This window comes from Thermobia domestica, chromosome 10 (assembly GCF_964235325.1).
Source record: "Thermobia domestica chromosome 10, izTheDome1.hap1.1, whole genome shotgun sequence".
NCBI classification, from domain to species: domain Eukaryota; kingdom Metazoa; phylum Arthropoda; class Insecta; order Zygentoma; family Lepismatidae; genus Thermobia; species Thermobia domestica.
In genome coordinates, this window is record NC_137463.1 from 215,263,297 (window position 1) to 215,284,778 (window position 21,482).

The 21,482-nt window shown below is 36.4% G+C and overlaps 1 protein-coding gene across 6 annotated transcripts in view; it reads left to right on the forward strand.

The window, feature by feature from the left end:
- LOC145662985 (uncharacterized) overlaps positions 1–21,482 on the forward strand; it is a 193,133-nt gene that overhangs the window by 90,990 nt on the left and 80,661 nt on the right. Inside the window, exon 1 of one of the 6 annotated variants that reach the window (XM_081729085.1) lies at positions 5,618–5,636. The exons of the other annotated variants lie outside the window; for them this stretch is intronic. The gene's annotated coding sequence lies outside the window, so the exon portion shown is untranslated. Of the gene's footprint in view, positions 1–5,617; positions 5,637–21,482 lie in introns of those variants that run through there. 6 annotated transcript variants of the gene reach the window in all.

Sequence of the window (21,482 nt, forward strand, 5' to 3'; positions counted from 1 at the left end):
TATAGTATGCAATTAATTGTAAACATGTTAATGACTCACAAAGTTGGACTTCATGCTTTGAAGATAACGTAAGGAAGGTGGCTACCGTTTGTTCTTACACATGCCGGAGTCATACATCGTGAATTTCTCGATGCAACGATGCAACATGTTCTCAGGAATCCGGTTGATTTGCGCACGGATTCATGGCTTTAGTTTTTGAATTGTCGCCGGTAAATGTTCATACATATTTGTATTCCAGTAGCCTGTTAAAAAAAATCAGATCAGAATATTTCGGAGGCCATGGGATGTCACCAAATTGCGAAGTTACTCGATTGTCAAACAACTATCTTAATGTTGTAATTGATTGGCGAGTTGTGTGATGTCCCATCTTGCTGAAAATATACATTATCACGAATCTCTGGAAATTGATTTAGTGCGTAAGCAACAAAATTATTCATCATATGAACTTAACATGGGAATTGACTCACTGGATTACCATCACTGTATTCAAAAAGAATAAGGACTCATGATATCAGATTATGATACTGCATACCATATAGTCATTTCATTGCTGTATAATGACACCTCTTGCAGAATACGTGGGTTTTCAAGGGCCTAGTATTGGAAATTTTGCTTATTGACAAAGCATTGTAATACATTTACATGGCGTATATATGCTGCATACCACTCCTTCACCGGTCTATAACTGAATGGCATGGCGCCTACTTTAGCTTTTGTACTTATGTGGCAGCACATTTCTCATAGTATTGGGAAGTTAGGATTTCAAAAATCTCATATTTTGAGAACTCTTTTACGTTTAGTTTTGGACATTGTATTGTATTTGTTAAACTAAATGAAAATAAAATTGCTGGGGTCTATTCCCCAAAACTACTAGTCTTGCAATACTAGTATAATTATCAAAACCAAATATTACACAGTTATATATGTACTATAAAATCATGACAAATTAGAGGTATCAGCATTAATATTTAGAATTGAATTTTACTATTTTTGTAATGTTTCTACTACGTGATATTTTAAGATTTGTAAAAAAAAAAAAAAAAATAATAAAAAAAAACATAAGACTTGTGGCTTTGAGAAATAGGCTCGTGGTGGTATGAGCCCATGAGGCTAGGACATTCATAAAGCTCTTTCGTTTGAATTTACTTGTATTGTGTTTTTATGCAACACCTAATTTATGAAGGACAGAACCCACTATTAACGTGGGCTTCGATCCACGACCCGGGGCATGGATTCGTGCAGTTGGCGATTAAACAGACTAACATGCACGATAGGCCATTTTCCACACACTAGCTTGCCACCTGCTGTCTCCGCTGGTCTAGTAGGTCTAGCGCGTGTCTGTTTGAAGCACATGGTCCCGGGATTCAATTCCTGGTTGGAGATTGGTACTAAAATGTAAACGCATTAGGGTGGTTGGAATTCCACCTTAAACTGTAGGTCTACATTTCACATAACCTCGATGCTAAAACGGAACGCTAAACTTTAACAAACAAACAAACAAACTCGCCTCTAAGATAACTGGATTACAGGTCCATGCTACCAGTCCCAGTTTCGTGGCTAAGTAGTTAGCGCCACCTTTGACGGGTCAAAACATACGAAGTTCAATTAGTTGGTTTGTTAATTTGTTGAATTGTTCCAATTTACAAGAAAGGCGACAAAACTGACTGTAATAATTATCGAGGCATTTCTCTTTTGTCAATATCCTATAAAATCCTTTCAAATATTCTATTAGCAAGATTGACCCCATACGCAGATGAAATTATTGGATATTATCAGTGCGGATTAAAACGAAATCGATCAACTATCGACCAAATATTTACCATTCGCCAAATACTCGAAAAAAGTGGGAATACAGTACCCCGGTACATCAACTATTTATTGATTTTGAAAAGGCGTACGACTCGGTTAGGAGAGAAACATTATACAACGTTCTTACAGAACTTGGAATACCGAGAAAGCTAATTAGATTAATTCAAATATGTTTAAATGAATCCCAAAGTAAAGTCCGGGTAGGAAATTTTTTGTCCACGAGCCTGAAACAAGATGCGTTGTCGCCATTATTATTTAACTTTGTTCTGGAATACGCTATAAGGAAAATCAAAGATAGCAACCAGGGCCTAGAGTTGAACGGTATTCACCAGGTTATGGCATATGCTAATGATGTAAATTTAATAGGGGATGATAGGAGAACAATAGAAAGAAATGCAGAGATCTTATTAAACGCTTGCAGGGACATGGGTTTAGAAGTAAATGCAGAGAAAACTAAATACATGGAAGTGCGTCGGGACCGTAATACAGCAAATTATGGATGCGTTAAAATATTAAATACTTTTGATAGTTTCAAATATCTAGGATCAATATTAACAGAGGAAAATCATATCCACGAAGAAATTAAATGTCAACTAAAAGTAGGGAATTCGTGTTACTATTCGGTTCAAAATCTCTTGTCGTCGCGAATTCTGTCGAGGAATTTGCAGCTTAAAATATATAAATCGATAATCATGCCTGTTGTTCTATATGGATGCGGAACATGGTCGCTTACACTGAGGGAAGAACATAAACTGAAAGTATTTGAGAACAAAATCCTGAGACGAATATTCGGATCCAAGAGGAACGGGAATGGGGAATGGCGGAAACTTCATAACGAGGAACTACATAATTTATACGGTTTACCCAACATTAGTCTAGGAGGCTTAGGTGGGCAGGTCATGTAGCTAGAATGGAAGAAAGTAGAAACGCTTTCAAAGTCTTAACTAGAAGACCAATCGGAAAACGACCATTAGGAAGACCTAGGCGCAGATGGGAGGAAAATATTAAGATGGATCTTGCAGAGTTTGGAATACAAAGTAGAAACTGGATGCAGTTAGCTAAGCGGATAGAAGTCAGTGGAGAGCTTTTGTGAACGCGACGTTAAACCTCCGGGTTCCATAGGCCATAGAGTTAGTTAGTTAATTAATTTGTTGAATTAAACTCCTTTGTTACCACCGAGGCTGTTTCAAACTTGTCCGTGCAGTTTTATATAGGATCCTAATTTCATGAGCTCCCCACCAGAATCGAACCCAGACGATTCCGTACCGAAGGCGTGTTTGCAGACCATATACCCATGGGAGAACTCAAAACTTGTGGTCCGGGACCCACATTAAGCTGTAAATCTATCCTCATATAACTTAGGTATCAAAATGGATCATGAAACTCAAAAACTAGAAGTCAGTACGTGTTGAACTAAACGATTTCACTTCACTTAATTTTGTCTGTGTTCGATTCAAAACTAAACTTGCTTATTACTAAAATATTTGTTCAAATCGTTCTTGCCATGATTCCAAACATCTCTAGGAGTAATTTAATCTCAATATTTGTATTAAGTGATGGTTAGAATCTGGTAATAGTTGTCTTAAATGAGGTTTTTCCTCAGTTCCAATTCCTGCGCACTGTGTTGATATTGATTATTCCGGTAACTGGCTTCATGAGCTGTATCTTCAGGATCATTACATTCACGTAAAATCAATCAACTTCAACATGGATTGTTATTGAAAAACATCCCACATATATCTAGTACAATCATTATACTGGTTGGAGCACAATAGCTTAGTGGTAGTGTATTCATGTCTGGTGCGAAGTGTCTTCAGTTCAGTGTTATTCCATGAAAGTATGGTGAGCAACATTGTGTTGACAAATATTCATGTCGTTTTTCTATTGATTTTTCCAGCATACGTCTCTTGCACACTTCGCCAACTGTTTTAACCTATGCAACATAATCATGATCAACATAACACTGTAATAATATTATAATCATTTGTGTATTTTCTTTGGCACAGTCAGATACAAAAGTAAGTTCCTAAAACTCGTTAATAGACTAGGACAGTCGTAATGATAGATTGAAACGGCAACCCAAGAAACCCTACATACGTGGGACTGGTTCATCTCTACTCGCTTTGTAGGATATAGAATAAATGCGTAAATTAGATGTGAGCATTGCACCATATCGGTTCTTTGTTTCTTCTAATTATTGTTGGTATGGTTTCTTAAACAACTGTAACCGGATTCCATAAGATGTTGACTTACAGTAACGTTAATTCCAAATGTAATATACTTCTACCGGAAATCAAATGAAAGTCACTCGCACCGAACATGAGAGAGTTGACCACTTGACCATAAGGAAACTTGAAGTACGGGATATCTCGGAGTTGAATTCGATGTCCGATCATTGACTTCACATTATTTTACACCCCACTCTTAGGCCTTTCAAGCAACAGGTGATGGATAATTAATGAATAATTATGAAATAATTATTGAAATAAAAATGTTGAAGGAAACGGGAGAACTCTGAAAAACCCCACGGACATAGTGTTGTCCATCACAAACTCGTGATTCGGCATCGAACCAGAGATCCCTCGTACCAGACGTGAGCTCTGTACTACTAAGCCATCGTGCTCCCATCCTGACTCAAGTACCGTGGGAATGTCGGGGTTTACCTTTAAATATAAGCCACATCTAAAGCCGAATTTAGGAGGGATGCATGTGGTGCACCCCCTTCGTTGTAAATATGGGCCTATACTATCTAAAATAAGAAGCTAGCAGTGAAAATAGAAACACTTTCATAAGGATACTGTACGATACAAGTATCCATCATATTCCAAGTGTTTATGATTAAAGAAATTTTTCATCTAAGGCAGCAAGCTAATTACATATATACTGAAAATTATACCGATGTAGAGACCGTGACTTAGTTGGTAAAGCGTTGGCTTTGCATTCGGAAAGTCTTGGGTTCGATTCCCGAGACAAGACACTGAGCATTCCCAGGGCAATTCCTCATTCACACCACAGATGAAAGGTGTTTTTAAAAATTCAAATTTAATTAAATTTTACTAGTAATTATTGGTGCACCTCCGTCAGAAAATTCTAGATCCGACCCTGGCCATATCATTTCCCATTGTTATTGTGAATGTTGATTTTATTCCAATGTAAATTGGCCTTACAGGCAATATTTGTTAGTATATTAAATAAAGTATTAACATAATCTTATTTTTGTACATGAAATTATTTTTAGGCAACACAATTTCAACATTTGTTCTTTTAGCTGATACATTGATTCTTTTACGTATAAGTTGGTTATAGTTTTTGAGTTTGAATTGTTCAGTTTTAATAGCATATAAACACATAGTTAGGCCATTATAAAGATGCTCATGAACATGCGCGTGATTGTTACACAGATATTGAGTTTTCTTCTGTCTTTATTCTGAGTGGGTAGTGTCATGAAGGCGGAAGTGGACGGCTACTGTGATTAGAATTTGAGAGAGCGAGCAGATCAAAGCTTGAATCACGGAAAGCGGTGGAGTTACGTTTCTCAATGGGACTAGCGACAACACGCGATACGATTCGACCTCTAGAACGAGAAGAGGAGATCGATGACTGCTTGGTTTGGAGAGAAAGTGTACGGACGATCCGAACCACGACGTGTCGAGCCGAGCCAAATGAACTAAGGTTTGATCATAGCGAATAATCTGGCGTCGGTTTGTCTCGATGTCGGGTCTGCGACCTAGTTCGTAAGTAAGTCACGAGGTGTCGCAGCAGTCACGGAAGTGTAAGGATAGCAGGGAAAGCTCCGAGGGAGAGTTTTCTCATCTTTCGGATTGTAGGTAAGATGAATGAATCATATAACATGTATGTACACTCGCATAACAATTTTCAGTGTGAAATTGGGGAAGTGATGGATTCCGTGGACGCCATTTTGAATTACTTTCCTGTTCTTACATAGTGATGTGTTAAAGCACTCGTCGGCCTTGAGGTTGTTGAGTTGATTATGTATCTATTATGTGCACGTTTTAGTGTATTACTCATTAGCCATGAATAAGGTTGGCTATTTCATTAATGTTTTCTAAATCGTTTCTTGTGTCTGTAATATGTGTGGAAAAAATAAATAGTTTCCAAGACGCCGGAGTGCCATGCAACCCACATAACAACAGTGTAAATGTAGGTCACATAAGCGGAAGGATATAATCGTTTAGTCGTTGAGCTACGGAATTGTTTCAAGAAATACTGTTCAAATACTTCCGCAAATACAGCATTTAAAGGTTAATAAATTTGGAAGATAGCTTAGTTGTTTATACAGTGTGCATATTCTCTCTCAGTGAAATAGTTTGAACTGGTCACCGCAGAAAAAAATTAATTGGTGAGAAGTATGTAGAATGGTACTTTCTCGAACACAAAATTTTAATATAACATAATTTAAAATACCTTGTTTTTAGTTTTCCTCAAGGAAATCGTAAGTAATTTTTCTTTTAATCAGGTAAAGTTGATCTTGATATTATCAAGTCGATTTTCGGGTATTTTCTGGTAATGTTAAGAAATGCATATTTCGTACCGGTATATTTTCAGACATGCATTTCGTGTTCAAATTTCGCATGTAACAAAGATTTTTTTTTCCTTTCTGGTTAATCTCTAAAAATAAAAGAAAATCATTAATCGTATTCAGGACTCGGATAAATTTTGCGTGTAAATCTTCTTCAGTGAAACTGTGAATTATCACAGTTATAGTAAATTTTAATTAAATGTAATTATTACAGGAAATATGATATGGTATTTTTTATACTTTTTACAAGTTGTTCATAAAATACGTGATACACGCAAGCCCAGTATCAGCTTGTATCTGGGGATTTGGTTTTTTTGTATGTAACTTACGAATGCCTAAATTTGATATTGAATCCAGTTTTTGTAGGTGAATAGTTTACATTTTAGCCTTAGTTGATAGGCTCTGGTTTTGAAAAGAAAATAAGTCTTTAACATCTTCCAATTATACCTGTTCGGATACGGCTAAAATAGACAGATGAAAGTGAATGATTATGACAGAATTAGGACAATTACAATGTGGGAAGAAACGAAGTAATTCGAGAAAACCTATTGATACGATATTTTCCACCACACAGGGCCTGGGATCGAACCAGGGACCCCTTGCACCAGAGCTAACTGCTGTATCACTCAGTCACCATATTCCTGTCAGTTTTGAATCCGTGGCGTACGTTAACTTTTTTTTTCTTTTAGACTCAGCAAGCGAATACGGGAATACAGACTGGAATAGTCATGTTAATTCGTGCCCGTTACCACTTTGACCTCGAAGTTTATTATTTATTATTTCCTACATAGACACACTTTTCGCTTGCTGCATGGTCTGCCGTTAAAATTATAAGTAATACCCAAGCTATTTTAATTTCAAGAGGTAGTTTACTCTGAGAAAAATTTAAATACTTTTCCCCTTTAGATATGCATCTCCGAGTATAATGACATAACAAGAGCCCAACTTGACACAACCTCTAACTGTTCCAGAAACTGATTTTAAATGGTTCATTTGTTTCCTTATTTTTTCCATTTTATGAATACAAAATATGACATTGAAATATTGATTTTTCCCTCTTCCTCCCTATAGAAGCGGAATTCTCGAAAACGCTGGGGTACCTATCTAATTATTTTTTAACTAGCTGAACCTGCGCTTTCTACACAGCGCAGCATTCACATATGAGCGTGAATCTCCTTGTCATTTCTCACATCTATGCATGTCCTTTTACAGACAACTGAAGGATGTCCTGATAAAAATCGCAAAGGGTATCATAAAGGAGAGATTTTTCGCGATTATTTTTTCAATATCTGGCACCATTTGCAAGATTTGAGCCTACTTCCAGTTGTAGTTTTTAATTCATATATGATTAGTGTTTTCTTTCTTCGTGCATGCAGCATGTAATAATCAAATACATTACACGCACAATTAATTATAGTGTCAGTGGTATTTGGTTCATTGGACAAAACACTCCAAACAATAAAGATTCATCTTAACCTGGAGAAGTGGTTATCCTTCGTTTTTCGTGATCATTTGGCCATGAAACGAACGCCAGAGAGATACACTAACCCCTATACAAATCTGTGGGTTGGAATATATAACTCTTAGGATATGATGCTTTTTACAATTTCAATATTTCCAGTGTACCCCTAAAAATGTAATAAAGAAACAACGGTCATTTTTAAAATATTCAATTAGAACTGAACAATTTACACAAAATTTGCAATTGATTAGAAAAAACGGCATCTTACTAGAGCTTGTGGTTTCTGAGATATCATTGTCAAAAGAATTTGCTACAAACATATTTATATACCAAGTTTCATTTGCTGAACATGAAGGATTTGTGATATACTCTATTTTTTGACAAATTTTGAAATTTCTCTGTTCCCTTATGATGCACATTTTAATGAAAATGACATGATGAAATCCCGACCCAAGCCAAGTACTAAGAATGTTCCAGAACTAATTTCGAATAGACACGGTATAGATTTGTATAGAGGTTAAATATGCATTTAGCTTTGTGCATGAGATTTACATCCATCTGTTGGAAATCTAGAATCTAGTATCCGACTCGCAATAATGCTCACAATCTGAAAACATAACACTGTCTCCTGTTTATTCTAGTCATGGTGCATGTCGAGAAACAAATGATCATAAGAGACGAGTTTTCTTAATTCCGTGAGGGAAAGGCATTAACTATTGTGGCAATACCAATTTATTGTCATGGTTTAAAAATATATACATTAAAAATACATGGAACATAGTTAAATAAGTGTATTTCACAAATAGTAAAGGCACTGCATCTGAGACAATAATTTGAAATTATTACCACTTCTAATGCGTTCTTTTCCACAGAAAGTAGCTTTTAAGTATTTATCTAAAGAAATATGTTTTCATGGTCAGTTTTTCTCGACAATGAGTTTCTCTTATAGGAACAATGTCCTCTGTGGATGAGTTCTCGGAACACACGTCGTCCTCTTGCCTCATTTAGTCGAAAGTCCCACATGGATAATGAAATTCAGTATGCAATATTCTTAACTTCTCCCACTGCTGCTGTCAACTGATGTGTAGTAAGTGTATTCAGTTACTAATGTGGTGAAGTCAAGTTTATAACGAAGCGCTTTCCTCAACATCTAACACTCTTAATGTTGATTAAAAGTGTCGTTTCGTACAATAACAATTATTTTTATAGATGGTACAAATAGATTTGAATTAATGGGACACGTACTCAGAAGAAAATAAAAATGATTACGTTTAGCAACTTATGCTTATTTCAGTGAGTAACTTCCATTACTTTTTCATGCTCTTACTAAGTAACTTCCACTACCTTACATAACATTAGCTCTCCCCGCTAGTATATGAGTAGGACGTGAGCCTTTAGTAGTCAGGTCCCGGGTTATTTCCAGGTGGGAGAGCATTGAAGTTTGAACGCGTGGTTTAGATCCCACCTTAAACTTTAGGTTCACGCCTCATATAGCCTCATTGCTCGAAAGGGACGCTAATCTTCAATAAACAAATAAACATTTTTATTCCATGCTGTTAGTAGCTTCCACTACTTTTTCATGTTATTAGTGAGTAACTTGAGTACATTTTTATGCTCTTAATGAGTAACTTCTACTAAACTTTCAAAGTAGAATTCAAGGAAATGATGTATGCGTGGCAGCAATATAAGTGATTAATTTATTTTATCTTTAAACTAAACATACCGACAATACTATTAAATAGGAAGACGCCTTCTGGTCGATTTCTTCCAAAAGTTCCTTTCCCTTCACTTCATCATAAGTATTCTCTATTGCTGGTAGTCACTTGCTTTAACCTGAGAAGTTCCCATACACCATATAGTCTTAAGTTAAACTTCTCGTATTAACGAAACAGTTTTTCTTCTATCATATCATTTAATATATATATAATAATATATAATATATATAGTTCCTTCCCAGCAAATACATTGTTCCTTTTAATTACATGTAATAATTACCGTTTTTTCACCCGTTGTTCCTAAAATGTCTTCATTGGTTTGTTGTTAATGTTTTTGAGCGTAGAATGACCTTTCAATTAGGGTCTGTATCTAAAACTCCGTTATGAACCACTAATAGCGGTTTAAACAAGCATGGCAAGTCTTCGATTTTCAGGTCTTTGACTATGAAAACGTTGTGCTTTCAAATGAAGCATTAAGAGGGTTTACTCTTAGAACTTCAATATAACTAAGATTTGTATAACCTTCGTAACAAAAATCAGAAATGTTCATAACTTTTGAGGAACCCTATAAGCGTCATCTACCAAATACTTTTTTATGAAGTTTATCAAAAAAACATCTGTATATATAAAGGTAATCAAGAAAGTTCTGCCGCTATGTCACCCACCACCTTCGGACATCGATATGTCACCCAAGACGTACCTAGAACATCAAAAATAGAGCCCATTAGCATCGACGACCTTCTGCCAACGTTCTGGAAGACCATGAATTTCATCGCGATAGAACTTGGTGGACTGTGAAGAGAAGAAGGTATCAAGTGCATTTTGCACCTCTACAAAGGATTTGAACTGGCGTCTTCTAAGGTGATTGTCCAGGGAATGGAATAGGTGATAATCGGACGGTGCAATGTCCGAGGGGTATGGCGGATTCTATAGTGTTTCCCATCCAAGGCGTATAATGGTGTCCCGGGTTATCCTAGCCACGTGGGGCTTAGCGTTATTCTGTAACAGGAGGACCCCTTTCCGATACAGAAGTGGTGGCTCCAGAGTTTTGAGTTTTTCTTCGACACGCCTCAACTGCTGACAGTACACAATTGCATTGATGCTCTGACCAGTTGGTAGCAGTTCCCAATGCACGGTGTCGAGAACAGTCCACCAAACACACAGGAGGACCTTCTTCATGTGCAGTGCTCGTTTCAACTGTTTTGGAATAGGTTCATGGGATGCTAACCAATGGTGACGGCGCCCTGTCAACATCCTGTCCAGAAATGGTTTCTTCCTCAGACGAGACAGCAAAGAAACACAAGTGTGTGCTCGCGTTGCCTTCTGGCCCGGAGTCAAATCATGTGGAATCCATTGACCCAACTTGTAGTGCTTCCTAAGTTGATGGAGATGCTGTCTAATGGTTTCTCCACTCACATTAAATTGTAGTCCCAGTTCCTCACATGTCTGGCTACTGTTCGCCTTAATTACTGCCTAAAAATCTTCATTTTGTACATATGTTTGTCTTCCTGCATGTGGTGCGTCCTCGAGTGTTTCGTCACCATCCTTAAACTTGTTAAACCACCGTTGCACTGTCCACGTAGTCACGGCACACTCACCAAAGGCCTGTCCTATCTTCAGCCCTGCTGCAATGGCGTGTGACTCCAGTTTGAACTCGTACGGCATACACGTCCTTATGACGCTCAGTGAAGTTCTCATGTTCATTCTGTCCTTACGCAAGTTCACGGTAATTGAACTGTCTCAACCAGATAGTATGTTGTATATACCCACACCAACAACTGACCTTCGCCTTATCTCCATTTGCATTCAACTCACGGTTTGAGGGCAAATTGAGCAAGACCTCCAGAAAAAGCGACAGAACTTTCTTGGTTACCTTTTATTTAATTTGTCTGCCCGTGTGTATCCGTCCAGAAGACAAAAAAAAAAATCCTAAGAGCTAGCTACTTCATGGATCACCATCAATTTTGGTGTAGAGGATCAAAAGTTAGGAGTTCGTCAATGGAAGTGATCCATCCACCGGTAGTGGTAGAAATCAATCAATTCCTTGTTTAATGTTAATCACTATAGGGCAAAACGATAATAGACAAGAGATAACCGGTTTCCTGCAATCGATTAAACATTCCAAGAGTACACATCATCTCCATCCTAAACTCTGCTACAACCGAAAATGATATAAATCCACTAAAATTTCTTATTTCAATATTGATCTACATTAGCAAAAGCGAGAAGCATTTGTTGTGGAATCCATTTAGCATTGTAAGAATAGGTACCGTCTTTTGTCTTAACTTTCTATTCAAACAAGAAATGGCAGAAATCAACCACTTCCGGGATTAAAGTTGATCGCTATAGACTAGAAACGGTAATATATAGCGAGAAGCGGTTTTCTGTAATCAATTATCCTAATAATATATTCCACCTCCACTCGAATCTGTCTCTCTTAAAACTGGAAGTGATAGAAATCCACAACATCTTCCAGTTTTAGTATTGATGAAATATCACGCTATACAAATTCCTTCATGTGATGTACAAGTGATAGTGGTCCTTTTTTTCTTATGAGAGACGCAATGGATATTAAAACTATATGCATTGCATGTTCGAGTTATTCTAACACATAAAGTCTAGATTGTGCTTGTTTTCTTTTTTTTTTCGGGAAAAGAAAGTCGAAGAATGAAGGTAATAGACTTACCAGCATTATAGACCATTAAAAATTAGGCCGACTAGATGGTGTTTTAATTGAATGATTTGTGCTGATGACTAGACATCGAATTTTTATGCAAATGCATATTTTGTTCGTTTATGTGCATCTGTGTTAAACTTGATAGGGTTTCTAACAACAATAATACAGCTCGAATTTGAAGTTTTATAGTGCATATAACTGCATATTTCAAAGTTTAGATCATATATTAGTGCTTAAGAGCATATTCAGCATATTCTAGAAGTTCTTATAATAAATCCAATTTTAACTTGAATTTTCAACGCATTTACATGTCTATGCAACAGAACGGCTTTTTGCATGGGAGGATGGAAGTTTATGGAGGACCAATATTGTTAGCGACTGATCAGCAGAGCAAAGAGACTTACAATTGCCAAGATGTTAAGAGAAATCTGAGAATGACAAAGACATTGTAATATCGTGTCGATCAATTCAGAAACAAGAGACGTGAGGAATGCTGCTCAGTGAATGCTTAGCTCTAGTTGATGGAGTTCGCTTCCGCCAAGTGAACTTTGTGGTGGACAAACACCGCGTGCGTGGGTTTTCTCGGGGTTCTTCCGTTTCCTCCCACTTTCTTCATTCCACCATTTCATTCATCTCTCATCAATACCGTCTCCTTTAGCCTAACCAGCATAACCGTGGAACGTAAAACTCAAAAAATTTTATTTCATTTTTGATGGAGTTCGACATGAACTCCAGTCAGTTCCTGGTGAATTCAGGTGCTCTGTGGAAAAATAAATTGACAGGTGTTATTGCCGGAAATTCTAACTACAAAACAACTGAAGCCGTGGAAAAATACCTTCAAGGGTTAAATTTCAGCTTGATTTGCTACAAATGTCAGAAACTGACACCAATAAATAAAGAGAAGCAACTTGTGATATACTGTAAGGCAATTTACGGGAAGGAGTAAATCCTTAAAAACGAAAATTTTTTTTCTTTTGTATAGAGCAGCGTTTCCCAACCTTTTTCAACTTGCAGCACACTACGGGTGTAACTTGAATTCTCGCGGCACACTTATAGATATTATTATTATTATTATTATTATTATTATTATTATTATTATTATTATTATTATTAGCCCCTATTATTATCTGCAAATATAAAATACCATGGTATTTTTTTCTGTGACTATTGATCTCCTTCTCACAAAGATGAAAGCTCGATCACTGACTTTCTCACATGCTAATTCATTATGCTTTTTTATTCTAATTTTAAAATAAAAAAAACAATTGCAATGAAATAAAGGACTCAGATTTTTAAAAATACACTTTCTTTTTCGAAAACTATCCAACCTTTCACTAAGAACGAAGATCACTAAACAACGAACGAACAAACAAATGTCTTGTAATTTTAACTTTGCTTTTTTAACCAAAACCGGTGCATATTATTGCAATCACACAGCTTGCGATGCATTGAAGTCAAAACACAGGTATTGAACAAAGTGCTGCTCTGTCATTCACGTGCGAATGAGTGTTCTACGAACGTTCATTTGACGCGTACCGTACAAGTGCTTCCATTTCTCGGTGTTCGTATGACTCGCAATTGAAGCGTAACATAGCAGCTAACCGTGGAAATGTGTACGAGCCGAAATACTGTCTGCTACACAGTAAAAGATGTAGAATAATATATTACAATTACAGTACTTTTTTTTCATGGTAGAAATTCATAGTAATGTGAAATACAAAAATATATTTTTTCCCCTATGTCTTGCAATTTGGTTGCTATAGAATTAATAATTTTGTTTCGATTTCCTCGCGGCACACCAGCGGCCCATTCGCGGCACACCAGTGTGCCGCGGCACACCGGTTGGGAAACGCTGGTATAGAGGAAACGTGTAGAAAAGTGAGACTCATATTATTTCGTGTAAAGTGAATACACTCTACAATACAAATGTGAAGAAAAACTAAAGATCGTGTTCTCATATCACTCTGTTTATCTTACTCTCATAATTTGTGTATCTTTTTTTAAAAAAATAGGAGTATATAAATTGTGCTGTCATAAAAATAAATTTTAAAGAGAAGTCTCTGAAAGTAGAGTGCACTTTTGATGTTTTATTTCACCTACAAAACTTTTTCACAACTATGCGGCATGTTTGAAAATGCTCTCTTTTACTCCACTGTTAGTGCATATTAAGTGCATATTTTAGAGCATAGTTATTAATACATGCACATTTCATGAATTTTACATGCATAAAAATCCGATGTCTACTGACGACATACTCTTGCATCACGTTTATTTTTGGCTTTCTAGACTGAATTTGCTACTTTCTAATTAGAGTATCTTTCCAATTGTCTCATAATGCTGTATCAGTACCAAAAAGTTCTGTACCTACCCTATGTATAAAGTGGGAGACCTATCCTTTAACCCTCCTAACCCTGAACGCATTTCAAACCAATGGTTACTTGAGATAATACTTTTCTCAATTAAATAAATATGTATGTTATTGCTTTAACATTTAAAGGTTATTTATTGTATTCGGTTCTTAGTTTTTCGAACTATACAATGATCAAGCGGAGACGAATAAGCGACCATTACTGAATTTGCTTCGTAATCGGGAAATCCGCTTTTTGTACCAATGAAATGCTCTTCTCGAATGTAACATGCGAATATTGTGTTGGTAGCTAATCTGAGCGTTCGTTATTATTATTTGTGCAAACTACTATTTAAAGCAGCAGTTCGACTTAGAAATGCATTTTTTACAAATTATTTCGATTTGATGAGTTGAAAATTATAAAAGGAATGGTGTTTGTTTTATTGCGATACATTCAGTTGTTAGCGAGTAACAGAATAAAAAAGATCTTGTGATGACGCCATATGTGGTCAAACAGCGAGAGCAGGTTTCCATACACAGTGCCAAGCATTTCGTTTGTGAGAGGTGCGGTGGCACGTTCTAAAGTGCGATTTCCTTTCCCAGAACTGATTGAAGGACTTAGAAATATCATCTGCATGTGGGAAATGATAATATGTGATGGTGGGCTGCACAAAAGTTTTTTTTATAGTATAAAACGTAGTTTTTATCCTACAAAGTATAAGTTCAGCGTTTCATAAAAGAAACGAAAATTTCGAAACCAACACCATGTAAATAGATGGCGGACGAGATTGCTACACCATAGTACTGTTTCTTTAATCATGCTTTCGATTCCCAAATATAAGTATGTTCATTTTCACGTTTGTTGCAATTTTTAACGCTGACCCTATAATTTTGTGCTTCAAGGTATGTACAGGAGCGCGACATATGTGACAAAAATAAAATAACATCTGTAAAGTTCGTCAGAATACGAAAAATACTTTACCGGTTAAATTTGTTTCATTCGCATCGTTCTCCGCGGAACAACTCTCATCACTCGTCCCATAATTGTCACATGATGCAGAAGAAATAAACGAAATCAATGTCCTGAGGAACATTGTCATCGTCACTGATTCCTTCTACGAGCCGGTATATTTCACTCCGCAATTCACATTGTATAGCAGTTGTATTAACATTTATTTCTAAAGCAGTACCGTCACAATCATGAGTGACACCGTTTCTATTACCCTGTAATATCTCGTCTCAACTATAACTGTCAATTGTGTCGTGTACGATATTTTTACGTTGGTAACTGAACATAGATTGGCGCTTATTCAATGACTCGGATTCTAAACCTTTCTATAATATACCTGGAACAGCATTCTTTCTCAGTTTGCATGTAAATAATTCTCCTGGCATTAGCTTTTCTTTCAGTAAACATGACTGCTCGAAGTCGGACTCTTCAAGATGTTTGGAACAAACAACGAGTATTTTCATTTGGCACAAAAGTTTTCCAAATCGATCTCTTGGGCCATAATTTATATCGATCTGGTGATTTCTCACAACTTGGAAACGTAAAAGAAAAAGATACTTTAATACTTTAATCTCACGAAAATTACAACTGAAAACAGCACGTGTTAGGCATTTCTACCTCAATTCACAGACATAGCACGCGCTGTTCTAACACGTGTTTTCTACTTCGCACCAGTGTTTCTTTCAGAAAAAATGTTCCAGGGGGACACACTTAGTATTCGGAGGGGCACATTATTTTCACACAATACTATTACATTATTTTATAGACGTATTATTTTGGTATCTTCCAAGGGGCACTCTCGGAGCTTCGGGAGACAGTGCCATCACCAAAAAACATGTCTGGAAGAAACATTGCTTCGTGCAACACTACGTAATTACTGCTCTCTACTCTTTTTTGTACTAATGCTGTAGGAAAAGAACTAACAAAAACGTCCCTCAAGAATTCAACACAAAGCAAGACTGCTAACGAACCCAAAACACAATCTATTAAATCCACTATTAAAGGTTTATCAGCTGCGTACAAGGGTCTGGTTGCTGACTCACATTGAGTTCCTCGCGTAGCCCACGAGTGACGTCAGCATTTGCAATTCATCAAAAACAAATGCCTATAGAAGCTGAACAAGACGGCCTATCAAGATTTAAAAAAAACGGGTCTCTTATTGTTTGTTACTCTTTCTATTGCACCTAATTTGTTTTCAACTCAAACTGCTCCTTTAAATACAATTTTGAATATCTGTAAATTGTTTGGTTGTGTTTAATATTTATTGTTTAGTTACCATGTTATGGTAACAAATATCACATTCATTTGTTTCTCACTGCACAAATGTGAAGTACATTGTAATCTTAAAATTCAAATGTCGTGACGCATGTCATCATATAACCCTTCTTTGGTGTCTGTGGTCTTTTTTGACCCCCTCGCCAATTTTTGATACAAAGAACGATTCTAAAGTTTGCATAGGCTTCTCATCCTCCAAATATTCTTTCTTGAACACTTTCTGTAATTAAGTAACATATTCAAGGTTACATGACCATTAGTAGTAAATTAATTTTTGACATTTTTGAAATGATACCAGATTAAATATTCTATTTTTAATGTTATTCGTCATTTTCAGTGCAGGTAAACTTCTGTAGACTGGTGTTTATATAAAAAATATCAACTAACAACTTTACTTATATTTTATTTGTGTGTGAATTTATATAAAATGCATACACAAACAGATCCCAGTTAGTTGCAAAGTTTTCTTTGCAAGACGTGATATATTCATATAATTGCTAGAACCACCTTGAGGCCGAAAATGACCCCAATATACGACATGTTTCTATAAAACTTATACCATGAGGGGCAAAACAAATTCCATAAGCTGTCTATAGTAAACTAGGCTAAAAGTACACTCGAAGGTAAAAATTTCTCATAATTTTCTATAATTATTGAACAAATCCCCAAATTGAATTTCACATGGATTGTTTGCACCAAAACCCCATTCAAATTGCGTAGTTTATTCCGCAGGTATTGATAAATGATCTGCCTGTGGGAATAGGGATGCGCACGAGACGAGTCGAGACAGGATTTTCCTGACAAAATTCGAGTCGAGACACGGCTCTTCCAATAGAGAAATATACATTTTTCGAGTCGAGACATCACTTTTACAGCACATTTTCGAGACGAGACAGCCACAAATCTTGTTTCGTGCGCATCCCTATGTGGGAAACCTTGGTTTCGTCTCTACAACTATTTTTTAAATGTCCTACTAAAGTTGCGGATGAATATTTATTATTAGTAGAGTAGTATTTAGTTGTTTCTGAGTTGGGAAAATAAAACGAGTATCACTGTATCAGCAGCGGACTGGTGTTTTGAATTACTCGTAATATACTTTTATTTCGTGCTTTCCTTTTCATCGCTGATAAAGGTGTTGAAATAAGCAAAGAAATTAGTATGAAGTTGACTCATTAACCTTCGTAAAATCCTTGCCAGAAAGATGCCATTCAACTGATATTTATACCTACTTAATTACAGGTGTGTGTAATGCAACCCTTATTACACTTTGGGCTATCATATACATAGGAATACATACTCTTTCGCACTCTCTTTCCTCGTTCTCAAAAATCATATTTACTATGACTTTGGTTCGAAAACCTTCTATATATTCATATCTAGTCCCCGTAAATTAATAAAACTTGGCGGATATGTAGCCTAAGCCACGAAGAGTTTTTCGGGATTTCGTGTCGGTACATGACCTTGGGGTCCCGACAGATGCAACCATACTAAAAAATAAAAAAATAAAAAATTAAAAAAAAAGCCTTTCCGAAAATTTTGTGAATGTGAATATTTTTTGAGGTGCTGTTTGTGGAATACACTCCTGGATCTAGATAGGTTACCGGATTTTGATTTTCTTGAAAATTCCCAGAAAATACCCGAATTTCTCATCCGGGGAGGCATATATATTGTTATTTAGAAGTCAGATTCATTCGAAAGATAATGATGTGCGAACCATGAACCTAAGGTAATTAGATAGAAGCAGCAACTTGCTACATGGAAGTCTAAAATATCTTTAAAATTCATTATTTTGAATGGGTTTAAAACATATAGATTAGGAAAGTTTGTAATGCTAAAAGTTGAATCTGTTCTCAAAAGATATATGAACAATGTTACACAGAATTCACTAAAAAAGTGTACACAATAGAGTTGCCCACAAGATAAAAAATGTATCGTCTCGGAAACGAGATGAAAAGTACCTTTTCTAAATTCGAGACGAGACGAGGAATTTCACGAGTTACATCAACAACAGTAGTTTACCTAAGTCTTAGATCCCAAACACTGAAGCAACACTAGTACAGAGTATATGGGATTGCATACAAAACGTATTAAATTAGGTTATGTAAAACTTTATATTAGGTGCACTTCTAATACCGTAGTAATAACTATAAAAGATTTATTTCCACTTGGGAGATACGTGGTCAGCGCATCGAATTACACCTGCATTATTTCTGGCTTCCTTTCTCATAATTCACTACTTCTTACTTCAGGTAGTTTCCTAGTTGCCTTACAATACAGATAAGCATCTAAAATTATGTACCCTTACTAGAAATCGAACCCAGGATCACATATGTTGATCATTAAAGGAGTTAGAACGTATACTTGGAGAAAAGACTACAAAGCCAATCATTTACATTGTCTCGTGTGGTGGTAGTAATTTGTGATACAGACAGGACACGTAAAACGCTTACTTAAATAGGTATTTGAAAGAATAAATGTGAATATTGAATTGCTTGAAATAAAGTGAGGCCGATAAATTAATACAGTCAAGCTACATTTCACAGTGTATGCTGCATTTGAGAAGAGTAGATTGTTACCACAAACTTTTTGCTTATACAGAGAAAGCAGTTTTGTTTGTTTTCTGCAGAGAGATTTTCCTTTTTATAAAGAGGTTTTCTGGAAAATTTTCTGCAATCCATATTAAAATGGGCATGTGAAATTCTAGAAATGGCTTTATATTTTTCAAAGTATTCACCCTTTAAGATCGATACAATTTTGCATATTATGAAATTTTGATTTTTTTTCTCACTCTGACGTTGCTACCTAAGAAACCACTGTTCGGAATTCGTCAACAGACATGTTAGGCGACATATATTATTCACCACGCATCTTATATTTCATTTTTAAGAGCTAAAAGATGTCATTAGATGATAAATCGGTTGAGTACGGACAGTGAGTCATTAATTCGACATTTTTACTGGATAAACATGTTTGGTTTACTGAGTTAGAACTGGCGTTGTAGTGTGAAGAATGATGCTACGATTTACGCAATTCATTGATGACCTGTGGCAAACAAATTGTAGTGTACCATTCAACATTTACCTTCTACCTTTTCTTTCGACCTTCTAAAACTATGGTTGTCACATATCCGGCATAACCGAAGAAACAAACAATCATTAGAGTGTCAGCACTCCTCGAATAAACAATATTTGTTGGTTTCAGCTCACTTTAAAATACCCAAACAGTAGATTGCTGTTTCGTTTAGAGTTTGTACGTATTGATCCAAGCTTTGCTTCCTGTAACGATGTAGTACATTAAATTTGACTCACCTCGGTTGAATTTTTTGAGCTTCGCTACACCAGTTGACACAAGCTTATTTTTGAGCTTCAGTCAAGTTGTGTTCGATCCAAAATCTTGAAAGAGCTCCTTCGTGGGTAAGCGGTTAGCGTGCGCGACTTGGGTGTGGGAAACCTGCGTTCGATTCCCGGCGGGAGCTCATGTGGTTCGGATTCCACGTTAATCAGTAGGTCCACGTCTCAATATAGCCTCGATGCTGAAAGGAACATTAAACTCAGAATCAACTCAACTCATCCAACATTGGTTCAGGTGACCGTGCAAAATCGTATGTATTCCCTTCATATCAGTGTTTAAGGATCCCTGTATCTCACGATATGTCTCAATCATCGTACAAACAGTCAACAACAGACGTGATGGTTAGACGACTTTCATAAAATCCATCACTGAGAAATGTGCGACCACGCTGGAATTCGGAAAACCAATTGTGCGACCATGCAGTCCTATTTCGTGGTACCTCATCCCTAAAAGCCAAATGGGGGGGGGGGCACGGTGGCTTAGTGGTAGAGCGTTCACCTCTGAGGTTTGGGGTCCCGGGTTCGATCCCAGCCAAGTAAACCTTGTGGACAAGCACCGTGTGCGTGGGTTTCCTCGGGGTACTCCCGTTTCCTCCCACTTTCTTCATTTCCACTATTTCATTCATTACTCATCATCACCATCTCTTTTAGCCTAACCGGCATAACCGTGGGACGTAAAACTCAAAGATTTCATTTCATTTCCTAAAAGTCAAATGAAGTCGCTTGGTGTATTGTTTTGATATTACACTTGAAAAATCATTGCCTGAAAATGTTCACGAGAAATTGTCCTTTCTCATATAAACTACTTCAGAATACCATGAAAAATAAACGAATAGGTTAAACAAAGATAATTTAAACATAGAAAGGTCTGTTCTGAATTTTATAATAGTGGAGCACTAACGCCACTTAGTAGTAGTTTGCAGTAACTTTTCGTGCAACCCTCGTAGTGGAACTTCTAACAAGATTGCTTTATTTTTATGGCTTTTTTTGGCATGGATTTCAAAGTAGTATTTACTTATTTATAAATGTATCAGGTCTATGTCCATTTTACACTGAAATAATGTAACAAAGTATATAAGAAACAAGAACAACAACAAAAAATAACACATTTACAGAGACTTGTTTGTAAAATGATTTCCACAGAGTCAAAGCTATCAACACCTGAAGAAAAACTATTATACAATGATGCCCGCCTGAAGCATAAATAACGTTATATAATTGATAATCAGGATGTTACATATGTTAGAAAAAAAATAGTAACGTATGACTACGAATAAGGTGAGAAGGTACGCGAAAAT